This window comes from Agelaius tricolor, unplaced genomic scaffold (genome assembly GCF_023055355.1).
Source record: "Agelaius tricolor isolate 1412-34295 unplaced genomic scaffold, bAgeTri1.0.p SCAF_39, whole genome shotgun sequence".
Lineage (NCBI taxonomy): Eukaryota > Metazoa > Chordata > Aves > Passeriformes > Icteridae > Agelaius > Agelaius tricolor.
This window is the reverse complement of record NW_027269299.1, coordinates 3,223,077-3,245,000: the sequence shown is the minus strand read 5'-3', so window position 1 is coordinate 3,245,000 and position 21,924 is coordinate 3,223,077. Positions and strand designations below refer to the sequence as shown.

General features: G+C 58.6%; 2 non-coding genes across 2 annotated transcripts in view; both read right to left on the bottom strand.

The window, feature by feature from the left end:
• LOC139603540 (28S ribosomal RNA) overlaps positions 1-2,427 on the bottom strand; it is a 4,309-nt gene extending 1,882 nt beyond the window's left edge. The window contains exon 1 of the ribosomal RNA XR_011683714.1: positions 1-2,427. This exon is cut by the window's left edge and continues 1,882 nt beyond it. This is a non-coding gene — a ribosomal RNA (28S ribosomal RNA).
• A 903-nt stretch (positions 2,428-3,330) lies between these two features.
• LOC139603565 (5.8S ribosomal RNA) lies at positions 3,331-3,484 on the bottom strand. Its single transcript, XR_011683722.1, has one exon. It is a non-coding gene; the product is annotated as a 5.8S ribosomal RNA (ribosomal RNA).
• Between the last annotated feature and the right edge of the window lie 18,440 nt (positions 3,485-21,924).

The following is a 21,924-nucleotide window of genomic DNA, read 5'->3' as shown; positions in this document are numbered from 1 at the left end:
TTTTAATTAAAGAGTCAGATTCCCCTGGTCCGCACCAGTTCTAAGCCGGCTGCTAGGCGCCAGCCAAGGCGGGGCGCCAGCCCAGGGACCCCCCGGGGACCCTCCCCCACGCAAACCACTTGGCCGATGCCGGCCACACGCGCGCCAGCCATGCACCGAGGGGACCCCGCCAGCGGGAACCGATGGGGTGGTGGCGCGTGACAACGACGGCAGCGGCCGCCGCTGGGTCGCCGGCCGCGGCAAGGTGGGGGGCAGGCCTGGGGGCGGGCGGTGCCCGACGCAGCTGGGGCGATCCACGGGAAGGGCCCAGCGCATGTCCAGAGTCGCTGCCGCATGCGCACGCCCCGGCACCCGTGCGGGCCACACGGCGCGCGCTCACCCGCACGCAGTGCCTCGTCTGGCCGTGGCATGCGCCCAGCCCCGCTTCGCGCCCCAGCACAACCGACCCAGCCCTTAGAGCCAATCCTTTTCCTGAAGTTACGGATCCGGCTTGTCGACTTCCCTTACCTACATTGTTCCAACATGCCAGAGGCTGTTCACCTTGGAGACCTGCTGCGGATATGGGTACGGCCCGGCACGAGACTTACACACTCTCCCCCGGATTTTCACGGGCCAGCGAGAGCTCACCGGATGCCGCCGGAACCGCGATGCTTTCCAAGGCGCAGGCCCCTTTCTCAGGGCGAACCCATTCCAGGGTGCCCTGCCCTTCACAAAGAAAAGAGAACTCTCCCCGGGGCTCCCACCGGCTTCTCTAGGATCGGTTGCGTCACCGCACTGGGCGCCTCACGGCGCCCGTCTCTGCCACTCCGGATTCGGGGATCTGAACCCAACTCCCTTTCAATCGGCTGAGGGCAACGGAGGCCATCGCCCGCCCTTTCAGAACGGCGCTCGCCTATCGCTTAGGACCGACTGACCCATGTTCAACTGCTGTTCACATGGAACCCGTTCCACTTCGGCCTTCAAAGCTCTCGTTTGAATATTTGCTACTACCACCAAGATCTGCACCTGTGGCTTCTCCACCCAGGCCCACGCCCCAGGCTTCGAGGCGCACCGCAGCGGCCCTCCTACTCGTCGCGGCCTAGCCCCTGCGGGCATCGCACTGCCGACAACAGCCAGGTAAGGGCCCAACGTTCCAGCGCCATCCATTTTCAGGGCTAGTTGATTCGGCAGGTGAGTTGTTACACACTCCTTAGCGGATTCTGACTTCCATGGCCACCGTCCTGCTGTCTAGATCAACCAACACCTTTTCTGGGCTCTGATGAGCGTCGGCATTGGGCGCCTTAACCCGGCGTTTGGTTCATCCCACAGCGTCAGTTCTGCTTACCAAAAGTGGCCCACTGAGCACTTGCATTCCACGGCGCGGCTCCACGCCAGCGAGACGGCCCCCTTACCCATTGAAAGTTTGAGAATAGGTTGAGATCGTTTTGGCCCCAAGACCTCTAATCATTCGCTTTACCAGGTAAAACTGCCCATTGCTGAGTGCCAGCTATCCTGAGGGAATCTTTGGAGGGAACCAGCTACTAGATGGTTCGATTAGTCTTTCGCGCCTAGACCCGGTCGCTGCAGGGACGCCGCCCCCACCCCCCCTCCCCAGGAGGGGGAGGGCGGGGGAAAAGTGATGCCCCCCAACACGGTGCTGCTGACGGGGGGGAGGAGGGCGCGGCGGCAGTCCTCTCCCTCGGCCCCGGTGTTCAGCAAGACCTGCTGCCCGGGGGCTGTAACACCCACCGCCACTCACGCGGCGCCAGGGCCTTCCCAGCCGACCCGGAGCTGGTCGTGGCACACCACTGCGGAGGAAATGCGCCTGGCCAGGGCCAGCCGCCAGCCGAGGGGGGGGTCTCTGCGCCAGCCCGCCCCCCCCAGCTCGCCCCCGTGCACGGGGTATGCCTGGGGGACAGAGGGGAGGCGGAGGCCAGGATCCGCCAAGCCCGCGCCGGCCGACCGCAACTCACCGGGTTGAATCCTCCGGGCAGACTGCGCGGGCCCCACCCGTTTACCTCTTAACGGTTTCACGCACTCTTGAACTCTCTCTTCAAAGTTCTTTTCAACTTTCCCTTATGGTACTTGTTGGCTATCGGTCTCGTGCTGGTATTTAGCCTTAGATGGAGTTTACCACCCTCTTTGGGCTGCATTCCCAAGCAACCCAACTCCGAGAAGCCCCGGGCCTGGAGCACCAGGGGGCCACTACGGGCCTCACACCGTCCGCGGGCTGCGGCCTCGATCACAAGGACTTGGGTCCCCCGAGAGTGCCGCCGGGGAGGGGGGCTTCTGTACGCCACATGTCCCGCGCCGCACCACGGGGTGAGGATTCGGCGCTGGGCTTTTCCCTCTTTGCTCGCCATTACTGAGGGAATCCTCGTTAGTTTCTTTTCCTCCGCTGACTAATATGCTTAAATTCAGCGGGTCGCCACATCTGATCTGAGGTCGCAAGCCCAAAGCTTGGCTGTGCTGCGCGCGGGGGCGCACGTGGAGACGGCCGCCTTGTCTCCCCCGCCCGCTACGCTGCCTGCCCCCCTCCTCTCCGTGCTCCCGGAGGGAGCCGGAGAGAGAGAGAGCGCGCAGGTGCGATCGAGCGACGAGGAGACGGAGAGCCCCATCCCGGAGACGAGAACTGAAAAGGGAGCGCGGCAGAGATGGCCCCGCGCGGGAGGTCTGGCCGGGCGGCGGCGCGCGTGACGGCCTCGGCGGGGAGAGAGAGAGGAGATACAGGGCCCCTCAGCGCGCCCTGAGACCGCGACAGAAGAGGAGGGGGCGGGCGAAGGGAGGAGGGGGTCGGAACCCCTGTCCCTGGCGTTCTCGCCTCGCGCGTGGCAGCACGGCACGGTACTGCCGCAGTTCCCACCCACAGACAGCCGCCCGTGCAGGGGGGAGGCCAGGGGCGAGGCCCGCGCCTCGCCTCCCCTTCTCGCCCTCCTCTCTTTTTCTCTCTCGGCCCTCGGTGGCGCCTTTTGACACCATCTCTCGCTCCCCCCAGGCCGCCGCGCTACTGCATCCACAGCACGGTCCTGGTGAGGACGAGCTCCACCCCAGTGGCTCGCTCCGGGAGCGGGGAACTACAGAGCACTCCCCGAGTCTGCATTTAGGGGGACGAAGGCGCTGCGCGGCGACGATGACCGCGAGTATGACAACGCCTGCCGGGCCGCAGGGAAGGGATCGAGGCCGCCTAGGGAAACGCTTCCCTCGCCAAACCCCTGACCTCCTTCCCTCTAGGCACCGGCAGGACACTGCCGCCACCACCGCCGCCGCCGCCGCCCGCCGCGGGCGACAGGCCTGCGAGGCGACCCCAGCCGCACCGCCAGCGTGGCCCCTGGACGGTGATTGATCGTCAAGCGACGCTCAGACAGGCGTAGCCCTGGGAGGAACCCGGGGCTGCAAGTGCATTCGAAGTGTCGATGATCAATGTGTCCTGCAATTCACATTAAATTCTCACAGCTAGCTGCGTTCTTCATCAACGCACGAGCCGAATGATCCACCGCTAAGAGTTGTCTGGCTTTCGGGCAGCGCTCACGCCAAGTGGCCCCTTTTTTTGTTACTCTGGTGCTGAGGATGCGCAAGCACGCGCCTGGCTTTGACCGTATGAGCATTCAGAAACGGAAGGGGAAAAAAAACCACTGGAGAACCCACGCTCTGAAGGCCAGCCCAGAGGCAGGGGAGCCCGCGCCCCTGACCGCCTCCCCCTGCGAGGGGAGACGCCGACTTCACAAACGCCGTCATTCGGAGGCGGCCCAGGCGCCCGGGCTCGGTCCGGCCTCCATGTGGAGGGCCAGACGGCACGCGCCAGAACACGGGAGGGCACGGCGGCCCACCCGCTTCTCGCTTTCATGGGACAACATGCACAACACACACAGCACGCGGCCGGGGGCGCACGGCCATCGGCCCCCACACACACCGGCTCTCCCTCGGCCCCCGAGGCCGCAGGCCTTGCGGAGCGCCGCTGCGCAGCCGGCTTTTCTCTTCCCGCACTGCACAGCCTTCCCCCGGCTCGAGACGGCACGTGACAACGACCGGCCCCCGCCGGCACGCCTCCCGTGAGACCGCTCCCCTACCGGGCGGGTGAGCGACCGGCAGACGCGCTCCGCCGCCGGCCCCAGAGGTGGGCACCACCGAGACCTGAGCTGGCGTCTCCGGCGCCCGAGGGCTGCCGGACGGCAGACCCCGCCGCCGCCAGGGCCGCACTCCCGGAACTGCCGCCACCACATCGCATCGCCAGGGCCCCTTACCTCAGGCACCTGCCCAGCGGAAGGCGGTACGGCGCTGAGCCGGGGGGCAACGCCCGCTCTCCTCGTTTGCACGCGGAGACTGGGCAGAGAGAAGCGCCCCCGCGGCCGTCCCGCATGCCTTCCTGCGGCCCACATGCAGCTGGGAAGGCTGATGGAGGACGCGATGAGCGGGGCCCGGGATGGGACCACAAACGGGCGACAGCGGGTGCCTTCCGGCCGACTGTCCCCACAGGGAGGGACACCCGTTGAGCAGCGCCACCGCCGCTCAGAACGGGGTCGCGCGTGCTCCCGGGCCTCTGCTGCTGGAGGGCCCGCCGAGCGCTCGCCCCCCACCAGCGGGCGGTTGAGCCAGGGGACGGCCGGCGGACGACAGTGCCGCCGGTGTGCGTTTGAGGAGAAAAGGCCGTCGAGGGGAGGAGAGGCGCCGGATGCGGCGCCGCGCGTGCCAGAGACCATGGCGGTGGGCTGAGGAGTGAGAGCGGGCGGGCCCCGGCGGCCGCGACCCCGCAGCTGAGGAAGGGCAGAGAGAATGCGCTCTCTGCCGGCGTCGCCTGTTATGACAAGGCGAGTGGGTCGGCCCCCATGGCCGACAGCACGCTGCGGCCTCTCCGCTGAGGACGGGCCGCAGGGGTGGGGGGGGGGGGGGCAGGGCGCCCCTCCCCAGCACTGCACGGTTAAGCCCCACGGCCCGCGGCAGGACAACAACGGAGGAGCACGGCCAGTGGCGATGGGACAACCACCGCAGGGGATTGGCGGGAGTAGCTGCTCCCCACCCCTCAGTGGCACCCCGCACGGCCACCGCCCGGCACGCCTGCTGCTGCCGGCACCACCGTCACCATGGCCTGCTGCGCCGAGCCGCCCGAGTCTTTAAACCGCCGCCCAGCCCCACCAGCCCCTTTCAGAAAACCCGCAGCGTTTGACGACACCGAGGGAAAAAACCTGGGGGGACCGCCGAGGCGCGGAGCACTAGGTACTTTGCCCTGGGGCGAGGGAAACAACCTGCATGGCCCTGCCGGGGTGCCTTCCCCGCTGCCGCCCTCGGGGGAGTGTCCACCCGCAGGGGTGCGCCCGACATCTGCCGCCACCACTGCCACGTCCTTCTCAGGGCCCGGGGTTTCCCTCAGTAGCAAGGCGCTGCGTGTCCGAGAGGACTGCCGTGGCCTGGGCCGCCCCACCGGCGCGGGGGATGCAGGCCCGACCACCGAGCACACCTCAGGTGGCGCATACATGCCACAAAGCGCGGCCCGGAACACCTGGAGGCCTCGGCCCTTGGAGTTCCTCTGCCACAGCGAGAGGGGGGCCACTCGGCCCGAAAGCGGGGAACTCTGCCAGCCGGCAAAAGTCCCGCTCCCCGGTGTGGGAAGGGCCGGAGGTGCCGCCTGCTCCGAGCCCCGAAGGCGCCCCCACCACCTGGCTCCCTCGCCCTTTCCACCTCGGCCGCCGACGGGTGCTACGGCCGGACAGACGGCTGTCGCTCGACAGGCGAAGCAGTGACAGAAGGGATGGGCGCGCCTCCGGGAGGGGCCATGCCGAGCTCCCCTCCCTCCCGGGACCTGGGCGGCTTTCTCGCACGCACACCGAGGAGAGCCGAGCTTGGGAGGACTTGGGCCGCGCCACGGCGCCCGCACACGGCACGCCGGCGACCGGTGTTCGGCGGCACCGGCCGCAGCGGCGAGAGGCTCAGGGGCCCGCGGCCGCGCCCCCGCTCTCCGGCGGGGATGGACCAGCAGCAGACCAGTGCAAGGCCGGGGTGGGGGGGGCTGGTGTGGGGGGCGGTGGGGCAAGCCGCCACTACAGCGGCCAGCGTGCCATGCTTCTAGGCCCGGCCACGACACGCAGTGTACCGCAGGGAGAGCCCCGCCCGCGCAGCGTGGCGGGCACGCCTGGCACGCTTCATAGTGCCAAGTGGCTTTTTCCCCCTCTCCCGCTTCCAGCCCCCAGCGCCCGGAGGTGCCGCGCGCCTCTGGTCTCTCTCTCTCTGGGGCTGACGGCGCGCGGCGAAGGGGAAGGGCGTGTGGCCCCCGGTGCTGACCGGGGCTGGCAGCCAGGGGCCGTGCATGCAAACAGAGTGGGCGTGCGAGTGACGCTACTCGCGCGCGGCCTGCCAGACGGCCTGGCACGACGCGGCAGGCGCCGAGCCCCATCGGTAATGATTGTTCCGCAGGATCACCTACGGAAACCTTGATACGACTTTTACTTCATCTAGATAGTCAAGTTCGACTGTCTTCTCGACACTCCGGCGGGGCCGATCCGAGGACCTCACTAAACCATCCAATCGGTAGTAGTGACGGGCGGTGTGTACAAAGGGCAGGGACTTAATCAACGCAAGCTTATGACCCGCACTTACTGGGAATTCCTCGTTCACGGGGAAGAATTGCAATCCCCGATCCCCATCACCAATGGGCTTCAACGGGCTACCCGCGCCTGCCAGCGGAGGGTAGGCACAAGCTGAGCCAGTCAGTGTAGCGCGCATGCGACCCCGGACATCTAAGGGCATCACAGACCTGTTATTGCTCAATCTAGGGTGGCTGAATGCCACTTGTCCCTCTAAGAAGTTGGACGCCGACCGCTCAGGGGTCGCGTAACTAGTTAGCATGCCAGAGTCTCGTTCCTTATCGGAATTAACCAGACAAATCGCTCCGCCAACTAAGAACAGCCATGCACCACCACCCACGGAATCGAGAAAGAGCTCTCAATCTGTCAATCCTGTCCGTGTCCGGGCCGGGTGAGGTTTCCCGTGTTGAGTCAAATTAAGCCGCAGCCTCCACTCCTGGTGGTGCCCTTCCATCAATTCCTTTAAGTTTCAGCTTTGCAACCATACTCCCCCTGGAACCCAAAGACTTGGGTTTCCCAGGAGCTGCCCGGTGGGTCACAGGAATAACGCCGCCGGATCGCCAGTCGGCATCGTTTATGGTCGGAACTACGATGGTATCTGATTGTCTTCGAACCTCCGACTTTTGTTCTTGATTAATGAAAACATTCTTGGCAAATGCTTTCGCTCTAGGCCGTCTTGCGCCGGTCCAAGAATTTCACCTCTAGCGGCACAATACCAATGCCCCCAGCCGTCCCTCTTAATCATGGCCCCGTTTCCGAAAACCAACAAAATAGAACCGGAGTCCTATTCCATTATTCCTAGCTGCAGTATGCCGGCGGCCGGCCTGCTTTGAACACTCTAATTTTCTCAAAGTAAACGCTTCGGGCCCCGTGGGACACTCAGCTAAGAGCATCGAGGGGGCACCGAGAGGCAGGGGCTGGGACAGGCGGTGGCTCACCTTGCGGCGGACGGCCAGCTCGATCCTAAGATCCAACTACGAGCTTTTTAACTGCAGCAATTTTAAGATACGCTATTGGAGCTGGAATTACCGCGGCTGCTGGCACCAGACTTGCCCTCCAATGGATCCTCGCTCAAGGATTTAAAGTGCGCTCATTCCAATTACAGGGCCTCGAAAGAGTCCTGTACTGTTATTTTTCGTCACTACCTCCCCGGGTTGAGAGTGGGTAATTTGCGTGCCTGCTGCCTTCCTTGGATGTGGTAGCCATTTCTCAGGCTCCGTCTCCAGAATCGAACCCTGATTCCCAGTCACCCATGGTCACCATGGTAGGCACAGACAGTACCATCGAAAGTTGATAGGGCAGACATTCGAATGGGTCGTCGCCGCCGCGGGGGCCTGCGATCGGCTTGAGGTTATCTAGAGTCACCAAAGCTGCCGGGCGGGCCCGGGTTGGTTTTGGTCTGATAAATGCACGCGTCCCTGGAGGTCGGCGCTCGTCGGCATGTATTAGCTCTAGAACTACCACAGTTATCCAAGGAGCGGGAGAGGAGCGCCCAAAGGAACCATAACTGATTTAATGAGCCATTCGCAGTTTCACTGTACCTCCCGTGTGTACTTAGACATGCATGGCTTACACTTTGAGACAAGCATATGCTACTGGCAGGATCAACCAGGTAGCCGCCGCCCACGGCGGCTCCGCGCTGTGGCACGCAAGCGCCTGGACGGAGCACCCGGACGTGCCTGGCCCGCTGGCAAACCTGCCCCGCGCCAAACCCTGACCTCCCCGGGCTTCTTTCGCCGCTCCGACCTGTGGGAGCGGCATCAAGGATGAAGACACGGCGGCAGGCGGCAGCATGGCGGCAACAGGCGCCGGCGGCAGGGACGGCAGCCGGCCGCATCGCGGCCCGGCGTTGGCTGGGATGGGGAACGGCACCACGCGCGAGGGACGCCCCTTTGGCGAAAGCTGATCCCCGCGGCCGGTCCTTCCTGCGACGCCGCGGGCAAGGAGCCGGGACCGCTGCACAGCTTTTCGCCACTCGGATGGAGAGCGAGGCTTCCTCTCTCTCTCTCTCTCTCTCTCTCTCTCTCTCGCTTTTTTTCCCGGGGCCCGCGCCCCGGTTCGAGACTCGGCCTCGCGCTCGAAATGTTGCGCGCGGTGCACAGAACAGGGCTCGGCCGGGGCTGACCCGCCCCCCCACCAAACCCAAGAAAAACCCGTCCGCCGAAAGGTTGCGGGTGAGCGACCGGCCACCAGCGAGGTTGGGCCGAGCGGGGCCCCACTCACAGGGAGCGAACCCTGTCCCGGCGCGTCCCCCCACCGGGCCGCATGGAAAGCATCGGATGTGCTAGAGGAGGCAGCGACCTGACGAGGCGGGCGCGGCCCAGACACTGAGGCCCCTTTACAGCTGGGGCGGCTCGCTCTGCAGCAGGCGGCGGAACGGCAAAGGAGCGCAGGGACCGGGCTCTGTTCCACCCGCGCCCGCGCCGTATCGGGTTCGGGCACTTTCACCCTCTCTCTTTTCTCTCTTGCCTCTCTCCCTTCTCGCGGCTCAGCTCCAGCCGCACCGCCGCCTGGCGCTGCTTGCGGCCGGCACCCACACGGGCGCTACCTGGACTGGGGCCGGCACCAGCACCTCACGTGGTTTTTTAAAGACACCTGAAGCTCGCGGGGCCACGCGGCCGTCACACAGCTCGGGATGGTAAAGACTCCCTTCCCCAGGCCATCGGGAGGGGCGACACCTCGCCTGCGACGGGAAGCGAATTGGAAAGGAGACCACCCTGCCCGAGCACCGGACCCCCCCGCCGTGGCTTCCCCGTGACAGAGAAGCCTTGGAAGGAGAGCGGGCCCGCCGGGGGCCCTCTCCGACGCCACCTGAAAAGCCACATCAATCAGGCGCGGCTCTGGGAAGGAGCTGCGCCAACGGTGACCAGGGCCCCACGGCCACAGTCCTGGGACAATGGCGATGGCCCCCCGGCCCACCTGTGGATTGGATCGCTTGCGGCAGCAGAGGAGCGCAGGGGGTGCCGCCGCCTGTCCACGGCCAACAACGGCTTCCCTTTCGGCTAGGCAACCGTGGGACTGGACCGGCCCCTGCCGGGCCAGGAGGGGATTCAGCGGCCCTCCCACCCCTTCCGGCCCAGGGAAACCAGCCGAGCGTGTGAGAAAAAGTTCCACCAACTTGGCGCCACGGGCCACCGGCTTTCACCTGGCCTCGTGGCGGTCGGCTTTCCCTTCTGGAAAAAAAAGCCGGGGGACGGCACGACAAAAAAGGCACACGGACGCACGTTTGCAACAACCCGTGCTAGCTACGGGGGCCACGGGGCCGGGGACCCAGGGCAGGGGGGGGGGGGGAGGGGGGGCCTCACTGCCTCCCCACGACTGACCCACCGGCATCCCGCTCACACCTTCGTCGCAACGCTTCTCAGTGCCGCGGCTTAGGGCCCTGAGAGAAAAATATAAAGGCCCGCGGAGGCCTGGCGGGTGCCCCCCCAACTCCGCCCACCTCAACAAAAAGCAACGGACCCAGCGCGGCAAACCCGGCCTCACCCAGCATAAGCGGCTCAGTCTATCCGGCCACAACCGAGGTAGGGGAGGCGCCGCCACCTCACCCAGGACGAGTCCGGGGGGGGCTCTCCATCAGGTGCCGGGCCCGTAAAAAAAAAAAAAAAATAGAAAACTAGGCCAAAAAATTCTGCCCGCCACAACGCGGGTCCCCGGCTTAAGGCCGAAGAAAGGGGGACGGCTTCTACAACGCGGGCTGGGGACCACCGCTGCCGCCGAGGCGGACCCACGGGCCCAAAACAACAGCAAATGATTCTGGAGCAGAGGCATTGCTTGGAGAAAACTCTCCCCTGCTTTGTCTGGGCAATCCTTAACCAGTGTCTTACATGGCTCTTGCTGCCAATTTCTTGCTCAACAGTGTGATAGATGAATCTGATTCGTGCTAACAATTGTAACTATATTTTAAATCTTGTAGAAAATATTTGTTCAAAAGTAAGAGAGGAAAAGGATATGGAATTAGTGTCACAAAACAGATGTTTTCAGATGTTCATGAGAAAACAGGATGCAGGATGTAGTTTGAGAAAAGTAACATCCCATAAGGCAATAGGCCTCAAGATAATTAAAGAATTGGCCTTGAAAGGGACAAAATTGGGATGATTCCAGGTATCGATGAAATAATAAGGCTTCTTTTTGGAATATAATGCTGGCTTCTATAACACAAGACTTGGGGTGCATGTGCAGCTTGTGGGGTTGTTCAAAGGACAGTGATGATGAGGAGAAGCCTTCGTGGGAAGCAACCACCAAAACCAAAAGACCCCTTAGAAGCAAGTGGAGCATGCACTGTGCAGTACAGTGACATAGATTTCAAGAATCAAAAATAGGAGGAGATTCACAGGAAATTATTGATGAATATGTATTAGCATCCAGTCTATAAGTTGTGCTTGGATTCTTTATCTTTTGAATGGGAGGCAGGGTGAGAAAAGCCCCCCTGTATCCTGACTGGTTTTGCTTATGCTTTATCCAAACCACTGCCAAATTATTTTGGATCTGCTTGATTATATTTGATTGCATGATTTCATATAAAATTGCTGCTCAATTAAAATTGCTGCTAAATTCTAATGTTGGTTTATTAAATTAGACATATAGGGACCTCATTCATAACAACAGCCCACCTCAGTCACCTACCCGTTGGGACTGTGCTTTCTACTGAGCCAGTCCTGCCAGAAAAGCAGCTTCAAACACACCTCTAAGAAGGCACTGATCCAGATAAAGCACATCCATTCCCCTCTGCCCAGGGCCAGTCCCCTGTACATCTGGCAGCCTGCAAAATCTAACACCCCCTCAGGGTCCAACACATTGTTCCAGCCCAAAGCATAAAGGCAATTTGTTTTGTTAAAGCTGAAGTAATTCCTGCAGGTCCTCGGCCTTCCAAGGCCAACGCTGCCACTCCGGAGGGAATCCTGTGACCCCGAGCATTTGATGGTGACCACACCAAAGCAAGAGGTGGCTCCTTCAGCAGGAGAATGGCACATGGCAATGCTGTGCCTTTGTGTCCCCAGCCTTCCCCCCATTGTTTCAGCAATGGCAGCTACACTTAGGCAGCCTCAGCAGAGCTTATTTGTGTTGGCTTAGTGCAGATCAGGACTCCCAGCCCACCTCTAACAGCAGCTTGCAATGACAACAGCACCTGCACACTGAGGTCTTTTGCTGGAGGCAAGCCTGTCACAAGCACACACCCTCTTCCAACTTCCCATCAAACAGAAAGGAGAAGAGCAGGAAAAGGCTACCTTTGGACCCGTCTTCCCCAGGTATACACATGGGCCCATTCTGGGTAGAAAACTCCCACCAGTGCTGGCCTTCTTCTTCATGTTGAGAAACTTCTCCCACAGGAACTTAGAGGGAAGCAGCTGAAAGGCAAAAATAAACCAGCTAGAGCCTCAGAGTTGGGCTTGTTCACAAAGGCTTTTCTTGAACAAGTAGCACTGCTGAACAATTTGTGATCACATTGCCCAGGACAGTCCTGGAAGCCCTGCAAGTTGCTTGCTGAAATACTCAGCACCAATAAATTAATACAGAGTGCAATACACATACTCCAACCACATGGCTCTGTCCCATCAGCTTCTCCGTGATTGCATGTGACATGGTTGGGGATTGCTGCTCTTTGGGCATTTCTTTCCTCTTCAGGTTCATTGGATTGAGGCAGTGACCTTTTCAAAGAATGGGGAGGAGCTCTCAGGACTGCCCGGACTCCATCCCTGTACAGCACTGAGAACTCACAGCAAGGAGATATCACTGCTGGCTGAGTCCAAGAGAGGCAAGAAAGGAACGCTGTACCAAGAGTGAGGAGCACAGGAATGTGTCCAAGTTGTAGTTCTCTCTGTTAATTAGCATTTGTTTTCTCTCTCTGGGCTCACAGACCCCTGCAGAGAAGAAAACAGAGGGATCTCCTGGACAGAGCCTCAGCAGTGGGGCATCTTCAGTCAAGTGAGCTCCAGACACCAAGGGACATTTGTGGCCCTGGCTCCAGGGAGCAGGAAAGAACTGTACAGCCCTCAAGATTCCTACCAATCCAGAGCTTTCAAGAGAAGCCAACTCCTTTGGAGAGATACCATCAACACATTGTAAACCAAAATCAGGGGACAATTCCCAGCACAGGAAGATTTCCACCATCCTGCAGAACAAAGGTGTGATGGTGTTCACAGGGGGCTTATAATGAGAGAAGGGACGAGGATCTGACTCCATGGTTCAGCAGGCTTGATTTATTATTTTGTGATATATAATTTATTAAAACTACACTAAAAGAATAGAAGAAAGGATTTCATCAGAAGGCTTGCTAAGAATAGAAGAGGAAGGAATGATAACCAAGGCTTCTGGCCTGGACTCTCTGTCTGAGCCAGCTGGGCTGTGATTGGCCATTAATTACAAACATCCAACATGGGCCAATCCAAGATCCACCTGTTGCATTCCACAGCAGCAGATAATCATTGTTTACATTTTGTTCCTGAGGCTTCTCAGCTTCTCAGGAGGAAAAATCCTAAGGAAAGGATTTTTCATAAAAGATATCTGGGACACAAAGGTGCTGAGACATTTTCTTCTGGACGTGCTGCAGCAGATAACTTGCTTTGCTGTACACTGTGTCTGCAGGGCTGGATCTGTGCCCACACAGGAGCTGGGAGAGAACAGCTGCTTTGGAAGCTCTTCCAGCTGGGACCAGCCCTGTCTCACAGGGCTTTGGGCAGAGTCTGAGCTTCCCCCCCCCAACATGCTCAGGTGCCCAAGGGCAGCTTGGTCTTGACACCAGCAGGGGGCTATTTACAAATCACAAACGGGACAGGGCTGCTGTGGAACTGCCTTGAGCTGGTTTATTTTCCAGCATCACTCTCATTACATGGTTATGACAATGGGAAGATGCCAGCAGCTCACATCCCAGGCAGCAGACCAAGAACTTAATGTTACAACTTCCTTTATAAGTTTCTTGACCAATCACACAAAGCAAAAGCACATTGACAATAGTTCCATCCAACCACTATAAGCACACGCACCTTTGGTTAAAACAATGCTTGCTTATTTTGAATACAATACCTGCTTGTAAGCCTTAAAGCACAATGCACAGAGCTCCGTTATTAAGCTTTAACCCTCCTAATCTCTTGCTAGATAAACTTTTCTGTAGCTTAGAGAGTTATTCTAGACAAGCATTAATACACAATTGTTCTATTTGTCCTTGCTCTTCTACTTTTTAAATAATTTTTCTGCTGACCTATCTCATGGCAGTTGCCTAGCTCTAATCACAGTTCTACTGTATCTGAGGCTTGCCTTTTGCAGCTTTCCCAAAACCCTCTAATTTTGTAGATTCCCACAGTTCCCCCTCTCTGTTCATCTCAAAAGAAACCTTCATAATTGTGTCGTTTATTACTTGTGTTTCGTAGCCTTACTAGAATATTTCTGCCTATAACCTACTTAAAGCATTTTCTTGCTTGCACTAAAGCAGGGGCAGGGAGAGCAGGGACACCAGGGCAGTTTGCAGCCTTAACACAGCCCACTGGGTACTTACAGTGAAAGATGTCAGTCTTTCCCTGGACAAAAGACGAGGTGTCGAGGTCTTCTTTGGGAATCCAGAAGCCATTTTGAAGGTAGGATCTCCCAGATGAGTGACAATGCCTCAACAAAACTGGAAGAAGCAACAATGGAACTCTGAAAATCCAGAACCCAATTCATGGCAGATTCAAGGCATATATTGGTGCTAAAAATTTTCTATGATTTGAAAGTAGCTAAGTGCTTGTTTGGTGTAAGTAGCTAGTATGTTAGGCCTCTAGTTGGACTTTATTTGAACTATAGGGCTGCCTTGTGCAATTCAAAGATGGATCATACTGAAACCTGGAGCTAAAAATCTGAACATTAAGAATAGTTAGAACAGACAAAGCTGCAGCCTAAATATTACTTTAAAATAGCTAGAGTGGATATCCTCTTCTTTTGGCTAAAGCACCCCTGCTCTCTCAGCTGCTCCTCACAGGACTTGGGAGAGACTGGAATGTTATGGCTAATGGCTTAAAAATTGTTGGAAAGGACTTTCTGCCCCTTGGGACAAAACTGTATAAAGAGGCTGCGACCACCCAAGCCCACCCTTCCCTGAAAATGCCTCTGGACTGGAACTTGGCACTGGGAGTTAAGCTGCCGAAGGGAACTTGAGACAAGACAAAGGTGACACTATTGTCCCATTAGCTCAGGGCTGGGGAGAAGTAAACAAGGCTGCAGAGGAAAACCTATCCACAACAAAGCCAAACCCAGCAGCTGTCCTGAAAATCAGCTCTGTCTGGCTTCAAGGTGGGCAAGTCACAGCCAAAGACTCGTCTGCTGAGGCCAGGTTTGCACACAAACCTCCCATCAAAGACCTCCACAGTGCCCCCAGACCCATTCCTGAGGCCTTGCACCAGACAACTGCAGGGCACGCAAAGTAACACAACAGATCTGAAAATCCAGAAGCCAATTGATGGCAGACTCAAAGGACAGACAGATGCTAAAGATTTTCTATTATTTGAAAGTAGCAATAGACAGAGTCCAACTTGCCCCACCCCAGGGAGGCAGCTGGGAGGTCCCACCTTGCCCAAATCTGCATGAATCCATTGGAGTCTTACGTTTTGCGAGACCTCACCACAGAGAAGACCAGAAGAGGATTTGATGGTATGCCAATGGGATCCATGGAATGGTGATGTTTTTCACTTCATCTGTCTCTGTCACTCTCCTTCTTCCCCTTCTTCCCAACCCCTCATCTCCACCCCTGCCACCCCCCCGCTTCTTTTTCTTTTCCTTTCTCTCTCTCTTGCTCCTATTTACTGTTACATAAAATCCAGACTATTGATTTTGGCATATGGTCTCATTTGCACCTCAATTCACAGGCCTCTCTCTAATAATTGTAATAACCAGATGATAACAACCCACTGAAACTTGATGAAACTTCAACAGACCTCATTCACCTTTCAGCACTTTAAACAACCACTAGACAGGAAATAAAAGTATAGACCAGTACATTTAGAAAATGTTGCATTCCTTCAGTGCAGAAAAAAAAAAAAAAAGCACAATCAGTAGAGCATATATTGTTCATCCACTCAGCTGTGCATTGTGGTGGTGTTCACAGGGGTCTTGGATGAGGGAAGAGATGAGGATCTGACTCTTGATTTATTATTTTATGATATATATTCTATTAAAATTATACTAAAAGAATAGAAGAAAGGATTTCATCAGAAGGCTAGCTAAGAATAGAAAAAGAAAGAATGAATAACAAAAGCTTGTGTCTCAGAGAGTCCAAGCCAGCTGACTGTGAGTGGCCATTAATTAGAAACAACTCTAGGAGACCAATCACAGATGCACCTGTTGCATTCCACAGCAGCAGATAACCATTGTTTACATTTTGTTCCTGAGCTCTCTCAGCTTCTCAGGAGAAAAAACCCAAAGGAAAGGATTTTTCATAAAACATGTCTGTGACAGTGCAGACCACTGAACTGCTGCACCAGAAGACGGGCATTATGCCATCCTGTATTTCCCTTTGGCATTCTCTCTCAGAGTGCAGATGAGACAAAACCAAAAAGTTCAACTTGAGTCAATCTTTACCTTCAAAGGAAATTCAGTAACTTTCTGCAGAGGCCAATGCTCTGCACGCTGATGAACTCCTTGCAGAGGCCAATGCTCTGCACGCTGATGAACTCCTTGCAGAGGCCAATGCTCTGCACGCTCAGGAACTTTGCAGAGGCCAATGCTCCGCGAACAATTCCCCTGGCGAATCGCCCGGTGAAGCCGCCTGCAGGAGCCCAGGCTGCGCACAAGCAGCCAGGGCCGCGTTCTCAGGCAACTGAGGCCGCGCCGCTGTCACAGACGCTGCCGCCGCCTTCGTGGTTTCCAGGCAGCCGCGGAACCCGGCAGCCGCCGCCCTTTCCTGGCTCCTGCCCCTCCCGGCCCCGCACGCCCCCCAAGATGCTGCCGGGGCTCGGGGGCTTCGTCTGCCTGGGCTGGGGCTCGGCCTCCCCTGCGGGACAAGGTGAGGGGGGGTCCCCGGGGGTCGTGTCCCCCCGGGAGCGTGTGTGAGTCCCCCATGTCCCCCCCAAGCCGGGGTCACCCCCTTTTCTCTGCCCAGAGCTCCTGAGCCAGCTCCTGCTGCCCCCTGGGAGGGGCTTTGGGGAGCCCCCCGGGGACGCCCTTGAATGCCCATTCCTGGGCACTGGGACCCTTCGCATCTCCTTCCCCAGCTGCAGGACCCCCTGCACCCCCTTATCCTGCCCCGACACCCCCTGCACCCCCTTTCCTGGGTATCCTCCTCTCCCAGCCCCTGGATCCCCCGTTTCCATGAGCCCGGGGACCCCCGGACCCCATTCCCGGCCAGCCCGGGGCACCTCAGCCCCAGGCCTTCCTCTGCCCGGCGAGCGGTGACGTCACTGCAGACTCGGGCCGCCATTGGCCAGCTGCAAAGAGCGGCGCCAATGGCGGGGCCGGAGGCGGCTCAGGGGCCGTGAAGAGCCTTGAGCTGTGAGGGGCCCTGAGGGGCCATGAAGGGCCGTGAGGTGTCACTCTTGCGCCCAGAATGACACAGGAACAGGCAGGAGGCAGTATTGCAGAAAGACTAAAAGAAGGTTTAATTCAAGAGAACCGTGCGGTTTTTATAGAGTCATACGATATATTCTGTTTGATTGGCTCGTTAACAAAAACATTCTTTAGACACCGTCCTTGAGAAGAAGAGAAAGATGAAGTAGAAGAACACCACCTGCAGATTGTTTATACTGAAGTTCTCACATTCTTACAACTTGCTAATAATTCTCACAAGCTGCTGTGAGAAACACTTGCTGTTTCTCTCTCTGTGCCATGGCATCCACAGTGAGGGGCTGTGAGGGGTCTTGGGCAACTGTGAGGGAGCCATGAGGGGCCTGTGAGGGACCATGGGGAACTGTGTGGTGTTATCTTTTTATACTAAAAACGACATGTACACTATTTACAATAACTTCTCAATACTTATCACCTATGTTAGACAGTGAGTTTTTACTCTAATCCAAAAATGCCAACATCACTTAAAAGATGAAGGAAGGAAGGAAGGAAGGAAGGAAGGAAGGAAGGAAGGAAGGAAGGAAGGAAGGAAGGAAGGAAGGAAGGAAGGAAGGAAGGAAGGAAGGAAGGAAGGGTGATAAATGAATTCACTGGATTCAAGGATCATACAATTATAAATTTATTATTATTATTATTATGCAAGCAAGAATAAGCAAAGTTCAGCACTGGGCAGCCGGGAGTCTCAGCTCCTCTAGGCTCGCACCGTTCCTATCCCCAAAGTCCACCTTTTATTGCCTTTTTCTCCCGGGTCCAGGGATGACATGGTCTGTCTTTTGCACTTGCTCGTTCAGTTGCTAGGGGGTCTTTTTCTGCCTTCTGGTGGTCATGGGATGAAGGCTCCAAGTCTTCCTCTTTTAACCGCTGAGTGAACTTTTCCTTCTAAGGCATACCTATACAGTGGAATTTCAGAACACTATACGATTCCTGCAAGCCTAAGCAATTCTTGTGAGTTTAGGGATTGTTATTACAGCTCTCCTCTGTGACCTCTTAGGTGAACTTTTCTTTACCATGGAATTCCCAAAGCACTATACGATTCCTGCAAGCCAAGCAACCATATGTGAACCATCTGTGGCTATACATTTAAAATCAAGCGGTTTAGCTATTTAGTTATTGCTTTGATATTGTATAATTATTTAGCTATTGATTAAATTAATGAACAAACGTATTGCTACTTATTACACCAAGGTCTCAGCTCAAATGCTGTGTTTAATTCTAAGCTTTGCTGACAAGACCAAAGGTCTGAGATTTCCCTGCATTTGGGTTTCCAACAACACTGATGCTCTTAGTTGCAGAGTGCCCGGAATCCATCTTGCCAGTCAGCTCTGGCAGGAGGAAGGCGGCTGCCAGGGGGCTGCTTGTGGCCTCTGACAGCCCATTGCTCAGGGCTTGCCAGCGCCCCAGCCCCTCAGGCTCTGCCCCAGCCCGGCCAAGCTGCCCGGCAGCAGCGCCGCAGCCCCACAGCAGCTCCAGAGCAGCCCCATCCAGAGGCACCTGGGAGCTCTCAACAAGGCAGGCAGCAGCACACGGGCAGGAGGACACGGATGGCGCTTCCTGCCTGGCACAGGGCTCGTGGCCATCTCCAGGCACCGCTCTGGCAGGGATCCCCGCAGCTCCGGCCCCTGCCCAGCCGCTCTGTGGGCAGCACAAAGGCTTCAGCAGAACCACCAAAGGCCAAGGGGCTCCTGGCCATTTTCCTCGCAGCACTGCACGCCGGGGCAGCTGGCTGAGCACAAGCACCCTTTTCCCTCTCCTCCCCTATGCCCTGTGGACCCTGGGCAGCAAAAGAAAGATCTTGGGAGTCTGTGTATTACAACATAGTCTATATTTACATTGTAAAGGAAAAGAAAAAAAAGAAAAGAAGATTCTTGAAGAAAAAGAAAATTCCTCCTGACTCAAGTGGCCCCAGCAAAAAGAGCTTCTGGGATCAGCTCTCCTCAGAGCTCCGGCAGGGCAGGCAGCCGAGCCGTGAGAGACGAGGCCGTGTCTTCCACGTCCTGCGCAGGTGATTTCGGAGCCACTGGAAGCTGGAGATGGGAGCCCGCTCTCCTGCCTTGAGGATGCACAGTGTTTGAATTGCCAGGCTTCCGACGGCGAGGCTGATGTCATTTGTTTTGTCTTCAAGGGCTGCAAGAGAGAGGAACAGCGGCACGGTCAGAAGCTGGAGCTGCGGGGAGCCGAGGAGAGCTGCCTGCCAGGGGCATCGCAGCTGGGTTTTGCCATGGCCAGGAGGGAGCAGGGAGCAAGGGGATCAGCCTGAAGCTGCTGGCCAAGAATGGGCCACGAGGCCCTGAAATCTCAGGGTGCTCTGCCCCAAGGAGCAGAGCCCTCCGCAGCCGGGGCAGGGCTTGCAGCTGTCCCCGGCAGCCCCCGCTGTCAGCCCGCTGGCCTCACTCACCAGTGCAGATCAGCTGCAGCTCTTGCTGCTGCCCCCTCAGGTGCCGCCCGGCCATGCCTGTGAACACAGAGCCTGTCAGGGCGCCAGCGGCACAGCTCCCTGCCGGCGGCGCTGCCGGCGCTGTGGCCACACGGGCTGCTGGCCCGGCAGGGCTCAGCCCGGCCCTTGCCGCACGCTGCCGCCCCAGGGCACGGCTGCCAGAGGGCGGCAGCAGCAATGCCCAGGCCGGGCGGGGCTCCACAGCGCCGGGCCCGGCCGGCGCTGCCGGGGCAGCAGGCGGGGCTGGGGCCGAGCTGCGGCGGGCCGGGCCGGGGAGGGAGCCCGGGCTCGTGGCTCACCCATGAACCTGATGGCCGCCTCTCGCAGGGGCTCCTGTGGGCTCCGCAGGTAGCGCAGGGCCCGGCGCAGGTGCTCGGCCGCTCTGCTCCTGTCCTCTGCCAGCTGCAGAGAGCGGCAGGAGGGAAGGGTTGGCGCGGGCTCCGCCCCTGGGCCGGGCGCTGCCTGCGCCCAGCCCCGGCCTCCCCTGGCCGCACAGCCCTGAGGCGCGGCCAGCAGCCGCTGGCCAAGGGCTCCCGAGGGCAGGGGGCAGAGGGCCGGCTGCTGCCCGGGGAGCCGCGGTGCCGGCCCGCAGCCCCGCCGGGCCGGGGCTCCATGGGCACCCGGCTGGGGCACACGGGAGCCTGGAGAAGAGCCCCCGTGGCCTCTGGCTGCAGCAGCGGGCGGGGCACAGCTGCTCGGCCCCGCACACTGAGCGCCGCCCTCAGGGGCCTTCTCCAGGCTGAGCCTGGGGCTTCCAGGCCGTCCTTACCAGGCACTTGCTGAACTTCCACAGTTTCTGCTCCTTCAGCAGCTTTTTGAGATCCCTTCTCTTCATGAACTTGACCGCATAAAGCAGTGTTTCCCGAGAGGCCTGGAGAGCGGCAGAGACGTGGAGATGGCCCCACAGCCCAGGCCACGGGACCCACCTCCCCGTGCCATGGCCTGGAGGAGGCTGCGGTCCAGCAGGCGCAGGGCAGGATGCAGCCGAGCCCCCTGCCAGGGGGACAGCAGCAGCCCACCAGTCCTCACCTCTGCCACACGCTGATTCTCATCATTGCAGTGGAAGAAGAGTGGAAGCAGGCTCTGTTGCACAGGGCTTTCCAAAGGTTTTTCTCTCTCTTCCAAATACTCCATCATGTCTCGGAAGAGTTTGATGGAGAGCAGCTGTACCTGGCTATTATCCTGTATGAAAAAAAAGGAAACAATACCTCAGCATTGGCTCCTCCAGGGCCCCCTGGGCACAGGGCTGGAAATGCACAGGGCACACAGTTTCCAGGCAGCAGCCAGTGGCTGTAGCTGGGGGCACAGAGCCTTACGTGGTCAAAGAGTGGCAGGAGCGCCTCAGCCAGCTGCAGGGCAATGGGGGTTGCCATCAGAATGTGTTTGTGCAGGAGTATAAAGCTGAGTGTGATGAGTGTCATCCCAGCTATCTCTGCATCATTGTCCCCCAGTAGGTCCATGAGGCTTTCGGTCAAGCTCCACATTCTTTCGGCCTGTGCGGAACACAAGTCTGTGAAAGGCCAGCCTGCTGCTGCAGGGCCCAGAGGCCAAAGGCCTGTCCCGAAGCACTGGGGCAGCTGAAGTGGGAGGCAGGAGAGCTGGGAGCAGCTGCCCCAGTGCCCCAAGCCCAGGCAAGGCCAAGCCACTGCGTTCTCAGCACAGCTTCAGCCACCGCCCCCTTCTCACCATTGAGGGATCATCAATGAGCTCGAGAAGGGCCCTGAGCGCCAGGCGACGCCTCTCCCTGCACTCGCTCTGCAGGTACCGTGAAGAGACCTTCACAACACTGTCACCACATTCACTCGGGTCCAGGCACTCGAGGACCTGAAAGGCACAGGGCAGTGACAGGGAGCCGGCCGGCAGGAGCCCGGAGCCGCACAGGGCTGGGCCCAGGCAGCAGCAGCAGCAGCAGCAGCAGCAGCAGCAGCAGCAGCAGCAGCACAGGGCGCGGGCACCGTCCCAGGTGGCTGCGGTGACGAGAGGGCAGAGAGCTGGGAGGCAGCTCAGCCAGGTAGCGCTGGACACCTGGCTCACCTCCACAAGGAATGCCAGGGCGGGCAGATCCCAGTGTGGCTCCTGTGTGCTGAGCAGCCAGAGGAGGTGGAGTGCAATACTGGAACACAACCGAAGACAAGCATGGCGCATCTCCCTAGGAGGGCGAAAAAGGGACCAGGAAGCTGAGGAAATCTCTCCAAGGACAGGCTCACAGAGCCTGGTGGTCTTTCACCACCATCCTGCAAGGGGCCCTGGGCCCTTAAGGAGGTGTCTCCCGCTGCGCTCTCTCCCCTCCAAACCTTTTCCAGTCTGCTTGGCCGTCCCTCAGTGTGTCCAGGGCCTCGGGGTATGTGTGGGACAGCTCGGGCACAAAGCACAAATGCCGGGAGCAATGGGGAGAAGGGGAGTCTCACC